General features: G+C 39.9%; 1 protein-coding gene across 8 annotated transcripts in view; it reads right to left on the reverse strand.

Annotated features, from left to right (window-relative positions):
* The window catches only part of SORCS2 (sortilin related VPS10 domain containing receptor 2), a 545,361-nt gene that overhangs the window by 400,828 nt on the left and 118,875 nt on the right, over nt 1–25,658 (reverse strand). The window contains exon 1 of one of the 8 annotated variants that reach the window (XM_061369734.1): nt 4,334–4,470. The exons of the other annotated variants lie outside the window; for them this stretch is intronic. The gene's annotated coding sequence lies outside the window, so the exon portion shown is untranslated. Of the gene's footprint in view, nt 1–4,333; nt 4,471–25,658 lie in introns of those variants that run through there. 8 annotated transcript variants of the gene reach the window in all.

Consider the following 25,658-nt stretch of genomic DNA (forward strand, 5'->3'; position numbering starts at 1 on the left):
TGTGGGAAACACTGTTCAGCCAAGCAGTGAGAGGGAACAGCGAGCTCTCTTTACTTTAAAAGATAAAATAAAGGCAACTTTCCTCCTCTCTGCCTCCCATTTCACCTACGTTCTTGTAAATATTACCGTTCTCCATCAATAAAATGCGAATCAGAGAGAAGTTTTAAGTGACCTTACCAAATGGAAAAGAATTCAGCATCAGTAGTTTATAACTACTATTTTTGACCTATGGGTTTCACTGCAATTAAACACCTATTGCAGAAAATCATTTATTTTATAAATTCTATCTGGTTGTGTCATACTATTTAATCTCAAAGCAAAGTGCAAAAGACTTCAGCAAGTAAACTCCAGGTGTTCATAGGTCAGAAAGTAAACACTGACAGGAATACAATGTACACTGATTATATGTTTATATTTACACTGATTGTATATAATACATTGATTAAAATATATACATATATGTAGGGACTCAGTAAGATGCTTACTGATTTCTGAATAAGTTTAATATCCTGACTTTTGGACACCTTCAGTTTGCAGAATACTGCAACCTCTGCTTTCACATCACTCCTCTACCTACATGTTATGTACTTCTTATGAATGGTTGTTTCTATTGAGATGGCATTCGTGCTTGTATCTTAGCATGCCAAGCTGGAGGTATTGTTACCTGGGAAGAACAGCTTTTTGAAGACCTTCTCCTCTACAGAAATAGTACACTGCTTTATTAAAAGAAAAACTGATTTACAAAAATCTGATTTGCTCTTCCTTCTCCTTCAGTATTAAGTGTTGGACTTAGAATTCGATTCAGAGCTAAAGGGCTGACAACTCCAGCCTCCATTCTCACTACTGTAAAAATACACAAAGAAATAAAAATCAGGGCTGACTGCCCAATGACTCTGCAAGAGTATGCAACAGCTCCAGGCAATGCAATACTAACAACAGTGTCTTTTTTTAATGAATAAAAATATAGTTAGTCCTTATAGCACGTGATGAGTGAAAAAACAAAAGCAACCTCAACAACTCCTTCAGCTCTGTAAGCCAGCAGGCTCTTCAGACCACTGCCCTGTGCTCCTGTACCTTATGATTGATTCACGTCACTGGATCAATCAATTTAAAGAGAAATTTTCAAACAAACAGTAAAACAGTAGGTATGGACAACACAGGGGTTTTCTCAACATATGAGCCAAGTCCCCTTGTGAAGATGATGGCAAACAACGTCAAGAGAGATCTTCTAAGTCACGGGAGTTTGGTTTGTGCCTCCGCTTATTCCTGCTGCCTCTTTCCCCTATCGCTAACCCTCCAATGTGGAGCTAGCTTCTGAGTTTAGGAGAAAAGGAATTTCACTGAGACAAGCAGCGTTGAAACCATGCTCACATTTGAGTTTTTTTCCCTCTGTATATTATGAACTATGCACAGCATTGCTCTCAAAACCAGGAAAACTAAGCCAAGTCCAAGGCCATGCACACTCTCAATGCATCCTGACCCAATGAGACCTCCTGCTGTCTAAAGCTGAACGACTGTGGGCAGGATGTACAGCCTTTCAAAGCTAAATTGTTCCAGAAGAGCTGGGTCACATTTCAGCTTCTGGGAGGCATAGACTAAATTGCATTTGGCTGTGCAGGAGAGGAACCTCCAGCCTCTCATAATCAGTGCCTGCCTCCAATAGCACTTGGAGCATATGCCCATCCTCCCTAAACCACTCACCAGGGTGATGGCAGACAGTGATGGCAAACAGCACTGGCTCCAGCCCCATGCTCCTCTCCAGCATTGTGGGAAACCTCTGTTGACCAGCCTCTGCCCACTGTGGCAGTGAGGAGATGCTGGCAGGCTGTGCAGACAAGCTGGGTCCTTAAGCAGCAGGAACCACAGTTATGCATGGGGATACAGGGCCAGGAAACTCATTCAGGCTTGGCTCTGAGCCACATTAGAGATGGCACCTGGTAGAACACTGCAGTGATTTTGTTACCCCCATCAGCCTGCCCTCCAAACACCTACTCTGCCTTTGAAGAGGCACAGAAACCCATTCAGCTTTCAGGTTTTTTTGCTGTGGGGTTCAGTACAACACACGAGCATATGATGCAATTTATCTAGGCTACACTCCACCCTTAGCAAGTTTGTTTTTAGGAGCATAAAAACCCCTCATTACAAAACTGCTTTATTTATCTCATCTGCCTGGCAAGAGCTCTGTCCTAATGGCTGGGCAATTGGGATTACTGCGAATGATGCAATTACCACCAATACGAGGCCTTGGATGGTATGGTTTAGAGCGAGGTGTCCCTGCCCATGGCAGGGGGGTTGGAACTTGATGATCTTAAGGTCCTTTCCAACCCTAACAATTCTATGATTCTATGATACCTGGATTTCTGTTTTCTCCTTTCCTGGCTTATCTATTTCACAGAATGGTTTGGGTTAGAAGGCACCTTAAAATTGTCTAGTGCCAATCCCCTTGCCATGGGCAGGGACTTCTCACACTAGACCAGACAGAGCTCCAGGCTCTATTCAACCTGGCCTTGAACGTTAATTCATTCATTGCTAAATCTAGGTTTCTAAAGCAAAGTGTTTCCAACATTAAATGGTTCTACATGTCTAGTGTAACAACAGTGCAACTGGGTTGTGATCTCTTTTTGTAATGGGAAATATTGTTATTCTCCCTCAAAATTACACTATTGAGCCCCAGCCATACTTGGGCCCTTGCTTTTTCCAACTTTGCAATACAACACACAGATAAAATCATTTTGGGTAAAGAGTAACCTTTTATAAAAAATACTCTTCTTCCCTCTTACTCCTTTTACATTCTGAAATTCTTCACTTTTTCCATACCAGATTGGCTGCAATTACCAGTATAATCTGCTGTGTCACTTCTGGGTGATCTAAACCAGAAAGCCAGATGCATTTGCCAAGTGGAACCATACCTACCCAGCCAAAAACCCCAGCAGACCTGTATCTTAGCATTACAGGTGGGTAACAAGACAGTAGTTACCTATTACAGTAAATAACAAATAGTAGCATCCTACCTATGCTGAAATGGTATGGTTTTGTGTTCAAGAATTCTGATTTTCCAAACTACTGAGTACTGCTAGTAAATTTAGAGGACAAAAGCATTTCCACATGAGATTAAATTTACTCATCATGTTTATCAAACCAAGCATGTCTGCACCTGAATTTTGGACTTATCACTTTCCATACATGGAAATACTAAAGAAAAAGCTGCATTGTATTTCTCAGAATTTTCAGCAGTGATACCAAAATCTCTTGCTTTCAGTTTCTCAGTGGGTCTTAGAGATAGCTGTGCAAGTTTACAGCACTTCCAAGCAGGGGAGGAGGCAGAAAAGACCAGCTTTCTGAAACTGAAAGGGATAGCAAGCCAGAAGGCAGACAGGAGGAGTAATTCTGAATGCCTATTTGTATGCACTCCAAATACTTTCATGCAGTTTTCCTCATGCCAGTTGTCTTAAGAGACTGCTTAAGTGAAGCAAACCCAGCTGTGCCAGATCTGGCAAGGGCATGTCTGCCAGAGTTCTGTGCCCAGATGTAAAACATAAGAGACTGCCTGTGAAAAGTCAGCTCACAATTAGCAAGGGGGCTTCCTAATGCACTGGTGAGCAATGCAAACACACCGCACAAACCTACAGACAAGGGATACTCAGATTTATAAAGTAGATGCTGAAGCTGGGGTTTTCTTAAAGACATCGGCTCTTATTCTTAGCCTCATGGCAACTACTTCACACCAGAAGTAACAATTGAAGAAATGACTGCTAGGAAAGTGGATTAAGAAAACAGAAAAGGTCCATGTGCAAGCTAGTCACTGGTATCCTGAAGATGAGATGAGAAAGATCATTTACAAGGCAAGTCCCCAACCAGCTGACATTAGAGATAATGTGAAGTCAAAGAACACTGGAGATTGAACTGCAGACAAATCACACCAGGGAACTGAGAAGTAGCTGGTGCAGAAGGATAACCAGAAGCAATTAGTAGAGCAGCCTACATGAGGAATTGCCCAGATACCTGTTGCCAGACACAGGAAGGCAAAACTACAGTGTGCTCTGACATGAGGCCCTGAAGCAAGTCTATGCATGGGGGGGAAACTTCTGAATTAGGAATAAATTGAGATTTTTACTTTCCACAAGTTAAAAATTAACCATAACTCATCACCAGCCTCTGCAATAGAGGAATTTACTCACAGGAGAATGAGAAGGATCTGCTTACTGTATATATGCATATAGACATTTAATACCCACTATTTCTAATACTGCTGCATTAAAAAAGAAAGTTCACCTTTGATGACAGCATCATAAGAATTCCCAGAATATTAACAAAAAAAAAAAACACCCCTTACTTTTGTTTCAGGTGATCCTACCAGATGCCCCTCCAAAGAAGTCCTCTTTCATTCTCAAACCTTTAAGCATGCTTACTAAGTGATCAATTACTCACTATAGTGGTTCCAACAAGTTTCATGTAGTGTAATCAAGCCAAGTCCCTAAGGATATTGTTGCAATGAACCTGGAAGGGTGCTTTTAAGCAAAAAAGCTCTAGCTGAGACTGCTGTTTCTACAAGATTTTGATGTCAGGTGGACAAAGATAAAGGCTGGGTAAGCGAAACTACTGCAAGTGATTAGTAGGTGCAGCTGGGAGGGGGAGAGAAAGGGGTTGAAACACTAGGCCAGCAGCAGAAACTAGCTGAATCCATGTTTTTCAGTGTCATCCTAACTTGGGAAGAAAAATGCAGGTTAGAATTCGCTCTGCCATCTGAAGTGAATGAAAAAGATTGGTCTTCTGACAACATGAAGCATAAACAGCTTGAGAAATTTTAGTGTTGGCTCATCAATAGATCTACCAAAGGAAACTAAGGCTGCTGAGCCTCACGTAGTTCAATAGCAGTTCAGTCTACTGATCTAGTTAACAATCTGCTTCTGTTTGCAAGTTTTGCAGGACTGTGCTCTCAATAAGGTCACCTAGAACAGTAGAGGGAAGTTTCCACAGTACAGCAGACATTTTTTGCTGGGCAGAGTTCCATGCAGACACTCAGTGCAGAACCCTGTATCTGTAGCTATTCAGATGTGGCTATCAGGTGGGTTTTCTTGTTGTTATGGGGACTTTGGGAAGGTGGGCTTTTGGTACTTTTTAGGAAAAATACCTTTCCTGAGGCCCTATCCATTCATGTGAGCTGGTCTGGAAGGCTATCTTCTCCAAGTACACAGTGGAACAGCTGCAGAAGAATAAATGGGTTAAAACAACCATGGATACAGCAGTGAAACATAATATTTCAGCCTGGTCCACTAACCTTCATACAATAAAAAAAAGAGGAATTTGAACTACTGTATGAAGTGTGCCTGTTCAATAACCAAGGTCAACACTAGAACTGCCTCCAAGTGTAAGAAGCTTGATATGGGAGACAGTAAAGCTTTATTCCAGGCTTTGAGTCTGAATGACACCTACAAGATGTTCACAGAAGGATTTTGCCACCTCTTCCAGACACCCACCAGTACTGAACAGTCTGCCCCCCTGCCTCATAGATTATTTTGGGCCTCCCTTAATAGATGGCCCACTGTGGTTTAACTATTCAGGAGGCAACAAGGGTGGGAATGATCCTTTCTGCACACAGGTAAATAACGTAACAATGTCATGTGGCTTAAGGACACCACTCCTGAATATGAAAGAATTGTTAAAGAAACAAAAGCATGCCTTACCAGCAAGTAGTGGCCCAGTAACTGAAATGCGAATAACAGGGGGAATGGAATATATCCTCCTCTTTTTTTTTTTTTCCCTTTTTCTATTTTTCTGCCATGAAGCTTTCATATATGCACTAGGATGCTAGCTAGATTATTCTTGGTAATTAAAAACATGGAGGAATCCATACATCAAAAACCATTTCTGGTTTCCCTGAAAGGAAGTGGAAAATGAACCATCCCACAGGGATGCAGGGAGGAAAAGATGGTAACACTCTGGCATTCTTCACTATACAGTGTGGTGTCAGTTCTGAAGTACTGGCAGAATAAACCCAAATCCTCAACTTGTGTGAGTCTTTAGAAAGCCTTTTTGCTGCCTAACCATGATCTCTTTGCTCTTCCTCATACTAGTGGGCAAGTATACACTTCTTATGTATGTATGGTAGATTAAAGTAGTTGGATTCCTGTAAGTAATAAAAATAATAGAACTTCGAGTTTTGCTTTCAAACTCTTACTAAACAAATGTAGATATATGGCAGTCTCTGCACCATTAGATGTTATTGCTCCTTTATCTTCAGGGTCTTTGATGTTCTGTTGTTATGGACGAGGATCAAGGATTTAAAGAATGTTAATTACTGCTGATACAATTGATGCTTCTTGACTTCCAGTAAACCCTTTGATATCAATGTATGATTACTACAGGAAACACTGTCCCATTGAAATGACTACAAAGACATGCAGAAGAGGAAGGCATGTGGAGATCAGCTCACAAATAGGACGAACAGGCCGAAGAGAAAGCTGCCATAACTCTTGTCAGCTCTGTCCCCTTTTGATCTAGATGGCTTGCATACCCTCATATCCCAGCAAATAGAGAGAAGGAGTGGGAATTCTTTAGGAAAAAAACAACAGAGGAAACCATCTGGAAACCAGCTACATCATGGCTGGCTGCTTGGAAGCAACCGGAACTTCAGATGAGCTGCCTAGTGCTTACTAGCAAAGGCCACAGGGAAATGGAAGCACCACCATCAGGCTGAGGATCTGTTGTGCTGACTTAGCAACCTTATGTTCTTCCAAATCCAGCTGTACAACCTACCCCTGAAGCACCCAGTACCCTTTTTCTAAGCACTTACTCTCTTTTCTATCCAATGTAGCCCAGATCTCCATTATTTATGTGTCCTTACAACAGAGGCCCCTCAGTTCCCACAAATACCCCCACAATCTGTATAATTCACATACACAGTCAGTCTCACAAACCTATTTTCAGTGCCACCCACCTTCTGGTGACTAAGTAGTCCACCCACGTACAGCTTTGCTGACAGATGCCTCAGGCTTGCAGAAGATGTCAGCCAGAGGTTGCATTTCTTGTACACTTCCACAGTGTCCAATGTCTCCAGTCCCTCCCCTGTGTGTACAGTATTTTGAGCTAGATTCACCAATGAAAATCTAGATTTTAATTGTAAATTCAGTTAAATAGATTTCAATTCATAAACCCTAACAGAATAAGTAGCATGACATTCGGCAGTAATGTCTTGGTTTTACCTAGGTACAAAAAAATCATCTTTTTTTACAATGGGTGGATGCAGATGCATGTTGAAGTGATGTCTTCCCAAAGAAATCTTAACAAAAATCAGATTCTGTTGTTGACAGTTTTTCTGCAAGCTCAATGTTTTCTATGAATAAGGTCACTGTGCTGAAGTCACAAGCTCTATACTAACAAAGTCACAGAATGGAAACCTAAGTATTGCACTAAAAAGTATTGATATTCACCACTATTAGCTCAGATTAAAACAGCTAACATTTTCCAAAGGTGGACAGTTAACAATGGTGGAAATGACTATAAAACAAAACTGCACATACTTCAAGATACAATAAACAGGAGTCCCCAGTTCCAGCTACAAAAAAAACCCAATTCCAAGGTTGACGTTTGCTACATAAACCACCATAACTACTCTTAATACAAGATATGCTTCTGCTGACAGACCCTGTTGAAATTAAGATTCTAGAAATTCAGGCATCATCATAATCGATGTGGACATCATCAGAAACTGAGGCTGTGCTCATGTCCAACTCACAACCATCTTCTCAATCGGTCAACAGGACGTGGGCATGCTCTTCTCACTAAAGGACATTTATATATGTTCAGAGATCTTTTAGTTTGTTTGTATGTTAGCTTTATTTACTGTCTGATTTACAGCTGGATATGGGTTGGCAGGGGAACACTTTCCTCTATTATATATGAGCATCCAAGTTTGGTCAAGATACAAGTCTGTTGTTGTAAAGCTCTGAGTCCATCAGCACTGCAGCCCTGGGAGCCAAGCCATTCATGCTGTATATAGTCCTGCACAGATTTTGCAAACTCTGGGTTTCTAATGGCTGTCATTCGTTAGTAAGGACAAGGACAAAGCTGCTTATGATAATGACAGCAAAGAAATTAGAAAGATTCTGTGGCTTTCAAAGAAAGGGGAGGGTGGAAAATAAAGTAAATGAAGATACATACAAAGTTATGCCCTTATATAAAAGGATAAAAGAAAAATCATTCACCTGTAAATACCTTCAGTATCTACAGTATTTTGAGCATTTGCTATAGTACATATCTGCATGCACAAAGGAATAATAGAGATTCTTAAGACAGCTTTATTATTTTACTTTATATAAAACAGGTAAGAAGGACAACAAACCTTCATGTTTAGTCATTTCTGATCAGATGTGGTCGTTAGTAATTTACAGGTGTGTTTTCATCAGCACATGCCCAATGTCCCTTCTAAATATGCAAACCAGACACTTAACAGACTTCTCTCTCTATCCAAATAATACTGCATATATTTCAAGCAGAGAGACTAGTAAAAGCCTACCCTGTCATTTAACCAGCAATCACGTTAAATTTCAAAATGCTGGAAATAATCTCTTTTCCGGCTTAATTCAGTAGGAAGTGCAAGTTATCAGCATTCAAGAGACCTACGTGGTTTCTGTTTAGCAACCTAAATTAATGTGAAAATGTTTACCTGCTGGGCCCAAACCCTGATTAAATGACTTGTGACTTGAACAAAGACTTACAGAACATAATTAAGACAATTCCCGGGTAATGGAGCACTTATCAAGGCACCAGGGGGTCTATATGTAGGCAACAAATGGAGGAATTTCAATTATTAAGTTGTAACTTCATACAACCTACAAGCAAATACCTGCTGGACAGGAAAAATAGCCAAAAAATAGGATGAGGGGAGGGAGAAGAGTTGCTGCAAAGAAGGTATTTGGACAAATTATGTTATTCATAAATGGATCATTATTTTCAGCTCAGGACATCTCTTCTCTGATAGGCTTCACTATAACCGAGACTTCATACAGCCTTCTCCTCTGTGCAAAGAAGCAGCATGAACTACTGGAATTTGTGGTTTGCAGAGGAAAATTATCAAAGAAAGAAATGTACCTGGTGATGAAAACTTCTGCTACTGATTAGCAGCTAGATCAGCATGGCCCCCCTCTAGAGAGGTTTGAAGCAGAAACTTCAAAAAAAGGCGTTCAGAAAGTTGAAGAACTCACCTCAAGGCATACAGCAAAAATCTGACCTGTGCCTGTCTCCTCAAATACCCCAGTCTCTGCTGGAGTCCTCTCCACTCCCACCAATACAATGCAACAGTGATTCTCAATAGCATCATAAATAGCATATGTTGAAATTCTGCTAGAACTGGAGGAGGGAATGAACCCATTGTTTTAGATTTTCAACAGAAAACAGGAAAACCTTAACTCACTGAAAAGAAGCTTGAAGTAGCAAGAAAAAAGGCATTTCTAAGTATACACAGTCAAATCTAATATTATGAAACTTATACCTGCTTTAGAGAGATTGTTATCCTTTATTCTCACAAACAATGTGAAAAGGAGTCAATAGTTTTTCTACATAGTACACGACAAATGCCAGTCATTTGCAAAATACAATTGGGCAACCAGGAAACAACTTAAGTGTGCATCCATGACAAACCCATCCAAGATCCATCATCTAACACAGACATGCTGTATGCCCTTGGTTCTTACTGACACAATTCCTCAGGGGTCCTTTGCAAAGCACTGAAGCATCTTTATTTTTACTTCCAAATTAACATGAAGAAGTATTTTTTTACAAAGAGATACAATACAGGAAAAGTATGTGCTAGCTAACACCTTCAGTTTTCCATCACGCAACAATTTTTAATGGTTAAGTAGTGCTCCAAGAGTTCATTAACACATACTTGAAAACAGTTTTGAAGATAAGCATTAGTAGGTAAGGACAACTGTTATTATCCAAGGACAGAGTGGGGGTGATCAAGTGTCTATCAGATTTGTGCTGTAAGATAAGAGCTTTTCTAATTCTCTCTTTCTTCTCTTTACAAATTCTCTCATTTAATGAAAAGATGTTGCAGCAAGGACATACTTGTCAAGCTCTTCCAATGCTATTTACTGATACCATAGCATGATACCAAAGAAGGTTGTGGGGAAAAAATGTTTAAAAAATAAGAAGTTATCTTCCATTTAAATCTAGCACCAAACTTCTATTGAAACTATATATTTTGAAGATGCTGATGATGAATAGAAACACATCAATCTTATCTGTGACTGAGGTTGCATCTGCCTGGTTCTACAAGTCTGGTAATTCTTTTCACTGGTGACACGCATACACATCTCTCTACCTGTATAACATTACTGAATTAAAACAGACCTGCAGTGGTTTTCACTTTATTACAACATAAAACTCAACAATAAAGCAATACATCTGTTGAGAAAACAGACAGGAAAATGTTAATTTTGCCACAAAGACCCAAACCATCCAAGGGCAAGATGATTTCTCACTGCAACAAGACCACATGGTCATGCAAAAAACATCCTTATTTGAGCTGATCAGTAGGCAGATAGCTCTTCTCCAACAGCAAGGGCTCAGGATTTATCACAATTCCCTCAGACTGTTCTTTAAACAGAGAGAGAAATGGTGCAGGAGCCTGAAAATCCATCTCCTATCAATTGCAGCTAATTACCATTCAGGCTCCTGCTCCTATCCCAGCTGTTCAAGGATAATTACCCTTAATGAAAGTGGTGGTTGCAGGATTCTTGGCTCTGCTAAGTTGCCTTATAACAACACATTGCCAAACACATTTGGCATTCTATACACCATGCCACAGAGGAACAGTATTGATCCACACACCATGGCATCACTTTCAGACTAAGAAATTCATTTGAGAAAAACATATGATACACTCAAAAGCAGAGGAAAACATCACTCCCTGAGATCAGATAGTTCCTCTGTGCCAAGATGCTGTCTGAAATGCAGCCTGCCCACAGGACAGCACAATCCCTTAATACCAAAGCCATTTCACGTGACAGAAAAGTAATGCTCTTGTTTACATAGCACATAGGACAGGCGAGAGTGCCAATAGGCACAGCAAGCTCAAGTAGGGTTGGGGCTGACCCTGGCCTCTTTGGCCACATGTGCATAAGGAGAAGTTTTGCCACTACAGATACACTGCTGTATGACGGCAAAAAAAAAAATTGCTCACGGCAGCAATGTGGTTCAAAGGGACTTGGTTTTATTGTTAACAGGGGTCATTGCAGCTCAAATTTCCCTTCAACTCTATATGGGCTCTTTAAGCAAAAACAGTTTTTGCTCTTCACCCACATTATTGGCAGAGCTGCCTTAGCTGCCAACCCCCCTCCACTTTGTCACAGAGACCTTGGTGTGGATATGCTGTTGATGGCCATCGACATCTGTCCACAGGGGATGTAAACCAATCATGCACCTGGTGATACAACCCACAAATCACTATTTTGTATTGTGGAAATGGGTAATAATCACAAGAATCACTTAAATTCATTCCGTTTACATTCGGTTCTGAAATTATTCCCAAAGATTTCAGTCAAACTAAGTTAAAAACATTCATCAGCACTGTTCTGCTGCAAGAGATACCAATAATGCACTATAATAAAGTTTCAGCCTTAGAAAAATGCTATAAATATTTCCTGATCAAGATATTTTCCTGTGATGGTTTCTCCTTACATGTATACAAGTATTACGCAGCAAACGGCTGCATAATACTTGCTTGGTTTTTCCTTGGAGAAGAAATGATCCTCATTTGATCTAACAGAAATAGAAATATAAGGCTGTCCACCTTCCCTATCTACATATTCAGAATCAACACAGACAAGCCAACCTCAAGATGCAGCTTTGCACAATGGAACTGGGGGCTGATAGGGAACATTTCCAGACACAGAGCCTCACTTTTGCCAGGAGAAAAGCAGCCTTGGTAATTAACAGAATAGAGCAAATATTACACAAACTTCATCTGACATTGTTTGTGGGTTTTTCCAAACAAACTGAGCCCTTACTGTTTTATACCTTCAGATTACACAATTAATGACTGTGATACCAAGACAGAGCAGAATGACAATGAAATAAAGACACAGAAAGAGGCAAAGGAGAAAGATAGGTTCTTAGATTAAATGTGAAGGACAAGGGACAGTCAATAAGTCAATAACCAATGAGCTGATGAGGTGGAGAGCTGTGAAGAAATTGTTTCAAACAACAGAAGTCACAAATAAGGAGTTTCTCTGACAGCAGGAAGACTTTTTGATTTGCCAAGGAAGTGGTCATCAAGATGCAGGCACAGGAGGCTGGGGAAAGTGATACAGAAAAATACAAATCAAGAATTTAAAGGATTGGGGAACTTCTCAGGGTTTTTATCTTTTTCTTAGGCAAAAGTCATCAAGTCCTATTGTTATGGAGATGAAATGTCATTTTTGTCTCAAAGTATGAAAAAGGAACAAGGAAAGGAATAAGTATTATGATGAACAGCTAAGAACACAAAGTCAATAAAAACACTGGTTGAGAGGATATCCAATCAATACACCAGCTCATGCTATAAATAACGCTTTGGAGAGAATACTGTTCTTTTTTCAGTTTACACGTGATAAGGCTCAATAATGTTGAAATTTATATTTGTTTGGCAGTTACCGGTTACTGCCAAATAAACACAAATTTATTTGTGATGTTAAATAAATTTACATCACTGCCTGGCAATAGAGACTCTAGGTATCACAGTCATTTTGATGCAGTATTGCACGTTTTGCATTCTCCCTGTCTGTGTTTGGTTTACAGTTATGTTCAGAGTTTTACCTAGAAAGATCACTAGTTGGATAGTCCCTAATTCCACAGAATTTGAATGCCACATTGATAACTTTAGCTTGCACTCCCCAAACACTGAGATTTATAATCTGAGGCCCCAGAGCCTGTAGGTTCCTACCACAGCTCAATTGCAGCATCCTAAATTATGACTACACATTGTCACTTATTAAATTAAAGATTAAAGATTTAAAAATTTAAATCTTTAAATTTAAATTTTAAATTTAAAGATTTAAAGATTAAAGGATTAAAGAACATGTAAATGCTTTGTAATTATAGTTAAATGCAAGACTTTGAGATAATACCTGTAAGGCCCATGACAACAACCAAAAGAAATTCAAAAATCAATGCTAGAAATCCATTTTTGATGCTCCTTCCACTGTTTGGATAATAAGTGGTCTCAAACCAGTGGGTGACCTCAGTAAGAAGTAGCATGGTTATGTTGCAGAGCATTTCCATTTTTAAAACATTATACATAAAACATCTGCAGACAATTTATTACAAAAGAAACTAACTTAAGTCTTTATTCTGCAGTAGATTCATATTTGTCTTTTTTGGAATTTAGGAAATTTAGCCTATTCCAAATCCCATCCCAGTACTTCTGGCCAACACATTGTGCTTAGGGCATTTAAGGATGCACATGCACAAACACCCCCACCTCTGTTTAGAAACAATTTACTCTACTCTGACACTCCATCCCTGGCAGTGTTCAAGGCCAGGTTGGACAGAGCCTTGAGTGGCATGGTTTAGTGCGAGGTGTCCCTGCCCATGGCAGGGAGATTGGAACTAGATGATCTTAGGGTCCTTTCCAACCCTAACTGTTCTATGATAGTACTCACACTTTACTCACACTTAAGTCTTTTTTTTCCTGAACAGAGCTGTCAGCTGATTGACAAAACTTTCTTTGCTGTCCCTTGTAGATCAATAGTTTATTTCTGATTCTCAATTACAGGCACAAAAGAGATCCCCAGGCCTCTCACATTCACTCCATCCATCTAGTGTGACAACCCTCCCCTGCTCCCGTTAGGAAGAGGATCTTTACACATGCCAGGCTCTGCACATAGAGTTATATGTGACATTGCCACCTAGTCCTCAATAAAGATCACCCACTCCACTGCACTCAATTTGTTTCCCATCAGCTGTAACAAACATCATTTTACTTTTGCCTTGATTTCTCTTCTCCAGGGGACAAAAATACCACCTTAACTAAAACGGGGCTGCTGGTAGGAAGCCATGAAGTCCAAACAACAAGGAGACCCACTGATCTTTCTTTTAACCTTATTCCCTCCTACAGCCTGACCACAAAGCCCAGTGATCTGAAAAGTGAGATGTAACCTGAAAATCTCTGCACTATTCAGCTGGCAGCAAATTCTCCCTTGAAGCCCTCGGGTAGGTACTCACTGCTCCAGTCACAGCCTTGTCTGAGCTGAATGGCAAGGGAGTAAAATTAAAGGATTGACAGCATTCAAAATTACAGTCTTCTGTGTCAGCTAAGAATAAGGCAAGGCAATAGCTCCAGTCCACTCATCTGTTCTTCAATTAGTTTAATTCCCATTTGGAGAACATCCACCCTCAATCTCAGTGAACGGCTCTGCTGTCTTGTCTCTCTGCCAAACTACTTGGCCTTCTTATGCAGAAACGGTGATTTCTAGGATATGAACCACAAGGTACCCAGTTTATTTTACTACAAAGAATTGCAGCTTTGTCAAGAACTCTGAACTCCCTGACACAAGCAGGTTTGTCCTGTTTCATGGCATTACCTGAGCCTAATTTCATACATCACTTTAATTATTGGTAATAACCAAATAAGCAGCACACTATTTCTGCCTCCTGGGAGAGATGGCAATTTACATCTCAAAAAATAATATAATTCACAGCAAAACCAACGTCCCAACGTGTATAATAATTCTCTAAAATGTACCCCGCACTGTCAATCAACCAAAGCCCATCTAAACTATTCTCTAATGCACTGGATAATTTAAATACTAAAATATCCTTTAAAATCCCATAGAATAAATACAATACGTCATCCAAGACAAAGTGATTACCATTTTCATTTCACTTCTCAGACAGTTCCTAATAAGGTCTATTCTCCTAATATATGTGTCCAACATCCATTAAGGATAATGAGAACATTGTGCATGAATCAAGTGGGAGACTACAATTCCTGTTTACTAGTAGGGACCAGGCTGTGATCTTTACCACACAAATCCAGACTAATTCAGCTGAACACAGTTTTACTCCAGACCTTGGCAAATGAAAATACACCAGAAACTCACCCTAGATTGCTCATGCTTAAGTAAGACTAACTAGATCAAACATTTAATGAAATAGCTTGAAGGGAAGCTCAGGAATCTGTGCGCAGTACAGAGAAGTGAATGAAAATATCATGACCAGCTGAAGACAAGAGAATACAAATCTACTGCAAGTTTACGTCCTAACAGACACATTATAACATACACAATATCCTGTATTTCCAGATAACCTACAGAGCAGGAATGAGTTTTTCCTGTTCTTTTTACAAATACATACTACCATTTACATTAAATATTTATATTTTTTAATATTGCTTTCACTGGACAGCAAAGGGCCAACAATGGCCATGATCAAGGAACTCATAGCAGCCTTCCAGTATCTGAAGGGGGCCTATAAGGATGCTGGGGAGAGACTCTTCATTAGGGACTGTAGTGATAGGACAAGGGGTAATGGGTTAAAACTTAAACAGGGGAAATTTAAATGATTGGATATAAGGAAGAAGTTCTTTACTGTGAGGGTGATGAGGCACTGGAATGGGTTGCCCAGAGAAGTTGTGAGTGCTCCAACCCCGGTGGTGTTCAAGGCCAGATTGGACAGAGCCTTGGGCGACATGGTTTAGTGTCAGGAGTCCATGGCAGGAGGGTTGAAACTAGATGATCTTATGGTCTTTTCTAACCCTAACTATTCTATGTTTCTCTGAACTGAAAGGTATTTGGCACTTCAGAAAAGGACTATTACACCAGTAACTGCACTCTTCCTTTCACAGCTCAGTGGAGAATTACTCTAAGCACTGGCAAAGGTCTACAAAATCGTATCACATTCTCCAAATTAATGCAAAGATCTCATTCATTAGGATTTGGTGTCAAGTTTTTGTTTTGTTATTTTTAACAATAGCATGAAGGTCAGTGTTTATAAAGATCCAGGTCTGCTGGTGGTGTCATTCTCTTTAGTGTTCTGAGTTCCAGTAACAGTTTAAGCCAGCCTAGTCTTCTTTAAGAGATGCTGGTGCCCAAGTTAAATCATACAACCCCCCAAAACACACACACTATGAAAATGCTACCCTTAAGCAGCAGACTCTCTAATGCAATTATAACAGTACCCAGTGCTGTGATAGTATTATAGTCCATTTGTAGTACACAGATACCAAGCAGAAATACACCAGCCTATTTGACAGCCTACTCTTTCTACTGTAGAGATGACTTATACAGAATCCCATTATTCACGGCAAAGAGAAATGATACAAGGAGCAAGAAATCTCAACGTGGTATGCCAAAAGTTACTCATTGTTGCAGGCTGAGCTCAGCACCAAATCTACTCACATCACATTTTATTTAGTTAACAAAAAAGTACTCTGATGCCAGATCTAGCAGCCTGTGATATAGTGCTTCAATTGTGGAGCCATGGTGTTAGCAATGGCTCATTGAGACTATTTCTCATACACTATCACTAAAGCCCTCCTTGTAATTATGTTGAACAATTAAGCATGAATTAAGCTACCAAAAATGACATTGGGTGAACACACTCGCACGGATTAACTCTGCTGACCCCTGTGACTTTACATAGGGAAGAATTTGAATCTAACAAAAAATATGACTTGATGGACAACCTGGAGCTATGCAGAAAAAAAGAATTAGCATTTCAATCCTATTTAAAACACATTTACTAAGGGCATTCATCCTAATCTAGACTCTTTTAAAATTACTTATTGAATATCAAAACAGCCTGACATAGAAAAGCCATTTAAAAACAGTCACCACCCCAAAGTGAAACAAAGGCGGTCCTGCACATCTGGTGAAACTGTGCTAGAACTGCTGCTGTCCTGTTGCAAACACAGCCCTTTCTGCTGAACAACAAGGAAAAGAATTTGGTCCTTTAAAAAAAAAAAAAACTCTTACAGATTATAAGAAGGTTTATTTTGTTTCCAAATAGTGAAGGTTTACACACACATGCACCCACCATAGATTAATATACACCCTAAACCATCTGTAGAAAATTTAACACCAAATCAATCTTTCACATCCTTCAGTGTAAAAAATAAATGAATACTTGGAATAATTTCCCTGTCTTCCTCGTCTACAGGGATGGGTATCATAAATCTGAAATGCAGACATAGTATTTAAGAAATAAAGAACAAGTGCTTTCTAAAATCTTGTGTAAATTAAGTATTTCTGATACTTTAAGATTCCATTAATAATTCCATATTTAAAACGTTACCTCTTCAAGAGATCAGATAAAACTAAAATTCCATTTAGTTGAGAGAAAAAAAACAGAACAAGATAAACAAGAAAGTAAAAGTATTTCTAGTAACTTTAACATCACAAACACTAGAGAAAAAGCCGAAGTATTTTCTCCCTAAAATAGGGAAGTACTTTCTGGACCTATTCCACCAAAGTCAGTGGAAGTCCCAGCCAGATTATACTAAACCTACAGTCTTTAAAGTCTTCAATAAAATACTTACCATCAGTCATCAGCAGTTGTCAGCATTTTGTTTAAATCCACAAGTGAATTGCTATTTTGGCACAGTTGAAAGCATTTGTCAAGAAATTAATGTAATCACCAATTATGATTTTAACAAATTGTACTCTATCAACTCGGAAGACTTTTTCCTTCTCCTGTAAGAGTAGCTTCACCTGATCAAGTTACAGGAATCGCATGCCACTTCTCAACAGATCTTCGTGTTCCAGGGAGCAATCTACAAAACCCTAACTTTCATTAGTAGGTTTCATGAAATATTTTTATATCTTTAGTCTTCCTATCACCCTCATATTGAGTACGGGCACTCATATTAATTACAGGCATTGATAGGATATTAAATGTACATGCCCCAGAACATCATCATCAGAAAATGTAGTATGAACTTTGCTTTGTTAACAAGTATTTGCTGTGAGACACTGAGGTTTTTACTTAGGGCTTTGTCTTGTCATGAAGAGTCTGTGCATTTCACATAAACTGGGTAATAACTTAAGTATGCAATGCCAAACTGATGATTGAAGAGAAAAAATAATGTATGTTCAGAATCAAATACCATCCTCAGAGACTTCCAAGGTCATGCATAGAGTCATTTGGGACCAGCATCATGAGCTCTTCAGCTATTTTCCATCCACTCCATAAAGAGCAGGATTGACAGATGTGAACATATAACACACTTCAGGTTTTTTCTTATGACCTGTGATACACACATCCCCATTCTTTATTATTCTAGTATGTGCAGAAACTGTGGATTGACTGAAAACCACTTGTGGTGACTAATTTGTGAACGAATTCTATTCTATCCTGCTCCAGTCTGTTATACATCCACAAATAGCTGAAGATACTCAACACCTTTTACCTTTCAGTGATGTACCTCCAAGGAGAAGCTATTCAGTGAGGTATTCAGGAACTGCCAGTATAAGACTTCAGATTTTCTCTGATTTATTCACTTGCTCTAAAGCCATATCAAGTTTCTAAACACTCAAACACAGGAGTTCCAGCAACAGAGAGAAAATAAATTCCATCTTTGACCTTTTTTAACTGCTCTTATAGTATCATTCTGTAAGACTGAATTTATTTTTCTACTCAATATGTTCCATCCAATGGCTGCAAGATATTACCTATGATTAAAATCAGTTCAACAACACCAACAATAAATAACACTTTAACCTGAAGAATACAAAGGCACCAAAACACCCCAAAATGACCATAACTGATCTATTTGCTTTAAGATTCAATATTCTCAGTGGCAAGTCAATGTTCCTCTTGCAGTCTTTATGAGGCTTAACAATGGACACTGCTTAAAACATAGATATTTCCTAGAAGAACATGATGAGATGGGCTTGCTAGGTGAAAATGGCATTTCTGTTATTCATGACATGACAATGCTCAGGGGCTCTGATGACAACCTGGACACTACTGTGCTAGTTATTTTACAAATGGGACATAAACAGAGTCATCACATAAAAATACAATATTCAATATATATACACAGCTGAGAATGGTCCAGGACCTCAGGGCCATACTGTCTCATATGAAAATTTGGGTCCATATAGTAGATCAATTCATTTACCAACCTGTCCACGACATCAAATACCCCTTTTAAATTAGTCCTCCCTTGCAGGTAGTATGTCTATATGTTAGATGGACATCACATCATCTAGGTGAGTAGGGATGTCACAGAGAATAGCTGCACCTAAAATCTTAATCAATGAAGACAGAAATGTAGGTATCTCCAGTTAGGTCCATCTCCAATCAAGGCAGCTAAAATGCACATGATATGTAAAACTTTTCCTCCTTTTCCACTTTATGTCTAAATATGGATACTACATATGGATATCCCAGTTATGGATGCATGGATAGCCCAATGCATCTGCAGATGCTTGCTACTGCAGCAGAAAATCCTCTATCACAAGAATTATGGTTCTGGTTGTCAGTCAGATGACCCGACCTAAAGCATGAGCTCTATAAGATGTGCTGAAGAACTAAATCCACTTGCTGGTAGCTCAAGCAGACCTCAACTATTGGTGGAAAAAGCACTGTGGCGAGAATTGGAACATATTTGCGGCAGTGAGTCACACCGAGTTGTGTGGGTTTCTTTGGGCTCTTAGAAAGCGTATGCCTAGCTCTGCACTATATACTCTGTACCAGTGCCCTCTACTGGCTGTCACCGCAAAGAATAAACTGCAATTAATACGAGGTTGAGTCATATCTCTTCTCACGTGTATTTATTTATGCTGACTTGTCAGGTAGAAGTTTGTCATTTTAGTATTGAAGATAATGTTCTTCATCGTGCATGTCTGTGGTTAGCCAGTGACAGACGTATTAGCTCATGACTGACTGTAGATAATCATGTTTTTTTGGGGTGAGCTGCGCATGCACTATGCTTGTAAATCTAACAACTGTTATGCTGGCGCTGTTTTCAGCAAATGCGTGGCTGCTTCTCTGTGGCTTTTCCCTAAACGTCAATATAATGTCAATAATGAAAACCAACACTAGGGAGGCATTCTGCTCTAATGGCTAGGAAAACATGCCCTGGAGCCTGGATTCTGTTCCCTCTGCCCCGCCTCACCAGGTAACCTGCTGTTATGTATTATTTACGTTACAGTAGTATCTCGAGGCCTCAGGACCTGGGCAGGGTGGGGGCATGACTATAGCATGAACTGTCCACAAAAAACAAGCTTGGCCTTCCTATCTAACAAGATACAAAAGAAAAATGAAATAAGTACATTGTAATAGGAGCCAGGAGTACTATGTCATTACTCTCTGCTCCAGTTTCCCCATTTCAAAGCACTTTGGGATGCTCACATGAAAGGTGAGCACTGATTTTTAAGCACTGGTATTAGATTGGAGGGGAAGGATGTGAAGGGCGGTGTAGATACAGTTTTTCACACTCCCAGATAAGCTTTTTCCACTGGAACAGGCAAGATGGAAACTTTCTGTGGACTCTATTTCCACGATGGCAAGATACAGGACTGTGCAATGCATTAATTGCTTTACAACTAGCAGTCAAAAAACCACATTTGATACCTTCATCCTTGGGGCTTCACTCATGCATAGTTGCAAATAATCACTTATTAAGTGAGATTCAGGGACAGGACTACCACACAAGGGTTTTGCTCCTTGAAGAGATGCCCACTGAGCTGACAGAGAGTGAAAACATCAGCAGTTTAAAAAGTAAAAGAGAAAAAAAACACAGCAGGTTTTCTTTCTTTTGATTTCACCCCCTGCGGCAGCTGCTTTCTAGGCATGTGTATCCACAGCTCCCTTCTCTTGTCTGCACGCACACAGAGAAATAGCTTTAATGCAAAAATTCAATCCTCAGTATCAGGCTGTCATCGCACAAAAATGAAACTGCTCATTTTTAACCAAAGGAAGCTTTTTTATGACTCGTTCCCCCAATAAAACCATCATCCCATGCTAACGAGGTGCCATGAGATAGCTCACATGGTCAAGCCTAAGCGCTGTTTCTCAGGCTAAGCAGGAGTGCAAGGAGGCTCAGTGCGGCTCAACCTGCTGCTCCCCCATACACAGGGAGAAGTCACCTCCTCCTGACCCCATTCTTTGAGCAAAATGAAGAGCCCTTCCACTGGAAGGCAGTGCTAAAGGCAAACATGCCCTAAGGAAATGAGAAGAGCTGTTCAAATGAGTGAAGCCTTGCAGGATGAGGCCTTGTCTCTATCTTTCTATTTCCTGTTCTCAAAAGCTGTGTCACTGCCAAACCTCACAACAGCAGCTTCCACGTTACTGATGTTCACTGAAGGGGCTTGTGGGTTTTGATTAGCTAAAATGAATACACTTTAAATTAAAGTTGAATTTGCCACTTATTTGCAGTTTGTTATCATGCTCCTAAACACAGGTGGGGAAAAAACACAAACTCTGCTGCAGCTTCATTTTATCTTTAAAAAAAAAAAAAAATTCTCTCAACAAGATGCCTAAAGGGTAGCTAGGCCTGAAAAGGATAAAATCCTACAATTAATCAAAGCCACAGAGAACAAAATTAAGGGGAGATACTCAAGTAGAGTGGTAGCTCTAGTGGGTTTTTAGCTAATGAAGCTCTCAACAAAAGACTGCATCTTCTGCAAAGCATGTGCATGCATACCTACATAATGCAACAGAGTTTGTAAAACGTGGAAAATATGAAATATGACAACGATTTTTAATAGACCTTATAACAGTTTTCCACCTGCCTTTGTGGCACAGGCTGCATCTTGCTGCCTCTGCAAGCCCAGGAAGAGCCACCAAAATCCCCACTAATTCTAGCATTATAGTATATGTGCTATCCATGCTTAGCACAGCAGGGAAATAGGACTCACACATCTTTTCAAGGGTTATAGAAGTTTAGTAGGCACACACACCACTTTTTCCAAGATAAAAGCCACTCCAATGAGGAAATTAATCCATTTAGCTTCATGGACCATGTCTTGTAACCTGCAAGAAACGCTGCTGCGCTGTCCACCCTTCAGTTGCAAAACTACTACCACTGCTGAGTTTAAATTCTGTCATTCCAGCAATCACATTGGGAAAAAAACAGGTATGAAATGCCATAAGTCTGGACTGAAGGTTTGCTGCCATAAAGCCAAGACTCCTTAAAATACCCCTACCCATTCCCTGAACTCTTACACGACTGAGTCCATAATTTAGTACAGGTCTAAAATATTGCTTTGATCAGTCCACATGCCCTGGAGACATCTTCTCTCAAATAGGCATGTTGAACTGCTTAAACCTGACCTGCATGTGACTGCAAAAATGCATCAGAGAACTATTGATTTATGAACTTAACTGAAGAACTACTTCACTTCCAATACAACAGGCAACCACAACTTCAGATATATGTGCTCTGAGGAAATTATTCTCAGGTAAATAAGTATCTCACACACACCTTCTCCAATCCAACAGTTTGCGGTCCCACTATCTCTTATTTTGAGACTCAAAACTGCAACATCTAAATCCATTTCTAACTTTATACCCCTAGGGTGTCCCAATCGATTTAATGGGATACACCAAATTCAGCTGGATGACTTGCAAGTATCATGCTACACACATGTATAAAAATGGCAAAATTAGGAGCTGGAAATCCATAACAGTCTAGAACAACACCTTCTATCACATAATGAAAGTCAACCAACTTGGCTTCTGAAGGTAGCAGCAAGTTTTTAGGCAGACATTTGTGTGATGTCTAATGCAGAGCCTATGCTTTGTGTCCATTAATAAATGTGTCCTTGTAAAATCTCTGTGAAGTAGAAAAGTAGTGTTATCCTGATTTTTCACAGATGGAAAATGGAGACACAGAGAAATTAAAGGGGAGAGGCTGTCTCTAGGGTAAGCATGACGCAAACCAGCCAAATCTTTATAGGTCAAAACTGCCACTTTGAATTGCACCTAGCAACAGATGGGAAGCCAGATTCATTCCATTATGCGTCCTCTTCAGTAAGAAGACAGAAAATAACCAGTGTAAAATATATGCCTTATTTTTGCTATTATTGTTTGTTAGGCACTGCTAGAACAGAATGTGCTGCAGAGGAGATGGAGGGGAAATGCCAGTTATTGCAAGGGTAACATTTACCTACAGATCTTGTAATCAAGGAGTTGCTTTCTGCACCAGTTTATTCTCAGCAGCTCTGAAATCTCCCAGATGAGTAAAGACATTTGGTCTCTATCCCAGTATTCACTCAAAAGCAGTATAAACAGAAAGCTGGCAAAAAAGGAAAAGCAATGCTTATCAGGCTGTTGCTGCTCTATCTACCTCTTACTGCCTTCCACAGTTTGCAGGACAGACGAAAAGTAAAATAAATACCCAGTTACATTTTGCTTATCATCTGACACATTTCACAAGAAAATAAAGGAATCCACTGAGGGTTTCCTCTTTACAATTCTGCCTGCTGCTGACAGGGGTGCCCAGAATTAGACAGAGAAGATAACCTCTTAAATATATACATATTTAAAAAGCATTTTATCTCAGAGGAAAAAATATTTTCTGCTGTGGTTGGTTGCTATCGCAGCCCCACTTTAAACATTTATCTGATGAAATCAGTGCATTCCTCAAAAGAGACAGTTCATGAATCCTCAGATTCTTATGGCTAACAAATAATTAAATAGCTGAAACTCTGCACTTTTAACAGTAAAGTGTCTGACTCATGATGCCTAGTTATAAACCCAGCAGGTTCAGCATGCCACCCCAGCCTGGCTGGGGTAATGCACTCTCACGCAGCAGACAGCAGGGTGGGATTTGGCCAGCCACCTCAGCTTGGGAATCCCTCACCATCCCAACTGCCTCTGCAAACGGCATACAGGCAGATTCATTGTGGAGCCACACTGACAGCCGGGACAAGAGGCATTAACATTGCAGAAATTACAGAGATGAATTAAGGACACCAGCTTTTGTCTGGGATTAGCTGGTTTTACAGACCTTGGGAAAGCGTCAGCTTTTCTAAACTGCTTCTATTTTGAGATGGCACAGTTTGAGAGCCTGTTTTTAAAGTTACAGTGATGACCCCAGTTCAGTCAGTGGTATGAATGCTCCAGGATTTGGAAGAGTATTTGCTAATCTTTACAGTTCTTTGAGATCCAGGTGTCTCCCAGCATTTTAAAGACATTTGTGAGAGGGATTTCTAGAAAATTTAAGTCACATGGGTGATGGCAAACAACACAAACAGGTACAGAGAAGTTAAATGTCATCTGAAAGTCTAAGTCCTTTACGCTCCACTTCCATGTGTTTTTATTTCATAGCAATTTGAAAATCCTGTCCATTCATTCAGTGGTACAGCAATGTCAAACACAATGTGGAGCAACTGCTGCTATTGCTTCAAAGGCATCTTTATTTCAGCATTTTGTATAGCATAACCTGTCAAACTGCAGGGGAGGCAGGAATGCACCCAGTACTTTCTAAGAGGAATCACAAGTAATTAGATCATTTCTACACGTACCCAAAAGGAGGTACTACACGTACTGTTAAAATAATGACATTACACTAATTGAATCTGGAACAAACCATGTTTAGGGAGGAATAATATGACTTGTCATCACCTTACAAACATCCTCAGCAATAAGCTAAGGACAGCTGTCAGACTGATGGAAAACCAGAAGGATTAACATGAGATGACCACAACGACATTTTCTATTGACAGAAACCACTGATGTCAACTGATTTACAGTCACTCTAATGTATTTAAAAATCTTCATGTTTATACACATAATGGTCTGCATGTGTTAGAAACGTCAACTGTTTATTTGAGATGCTCGTAGTCTTCCACGGTGCCTGTATTGCCTGACAGTGTGCAGAGGTGCCTAACACAACAGCCACAACTTGAATTACCTATGAAGACATAATTCTAGATGCATGCTGTCTTCAGAATGAAAAACATAAGCCATTTCTTAGGCTCCAACCAATCCTGTCTTTAACACGACAGGAGAAGGCTACAAGTTCTGCAAGCTGTTATGAGTGATTACAAGCCCAAGTATCCTTCAGAAGTTGCTGGAGGAGGGAAAGATCTTGAACTAGATTAATTTAATTAAAAACAACCCGCTAGTATGCAGTTGATGGAGGTTAGCACTAATAAGCCCCATGATAATTAAAAAGGCTTGAAGTCAAGGATCATAGTTTATCTGCCATGGCAGAACACCTGCCTGACTGCTCTAGGTGAAGCTTGGCCAAATCTGTACACCCAGTTCAGTTTCTTACCACGTACTATAGAGAGCTTAACAAATTAATTACAAGGTAATAAAAAATTAACTCGATGAAAGAGATGATGCCTTAGATGGGATCAAGACCTCTTAGATCCAACATCAGTTTAGTGTAGCAGACAGGAAGGGATCTGCAGAAAAACAGGAAAGAAATTGGGAAGAATTTCTTGCAGTGTCTGGACTTTACAAGTGACCAGCCCAACTCTGCTACCTCTCACCACATGGAAATGACCTAGTACCTTTCCATATGCTTTTGCCTTACTCCCTAAGCGTGGCAGCAGCAGCATTCTGAGGGATGGGGTGGGATGAGGGAAGATGAGGGAAGCAGTGTCTTTGAGGTTGACACGTCCATAAAGGGCAACTCAAGCCTTGAACATTACAAGCAGAAGTTCAATGATTTCCATGGGATATGGGGTACCACCCAGGATGAAAATGAGGGATTCTGT

The sequence above is a fragment of the Neopsephotus bourkii genome, unplaced genomic scaffold (genome assembly GCF_033783945.1).
Source record: "Neopsephotus bourkii isolate Nb327-2 ecotype Australia unplaced genomic scaffold, CSIRO-AGI_Nbou_v1 NB_144, whole genome shotgun sequence".
NCBI classification, from domain to species: Eukaryota; Metazoa; Chordata; class Aves; order Psittaciformes; family Psittacidae; genus Neopsephotus; species Neopsephotus bourkii.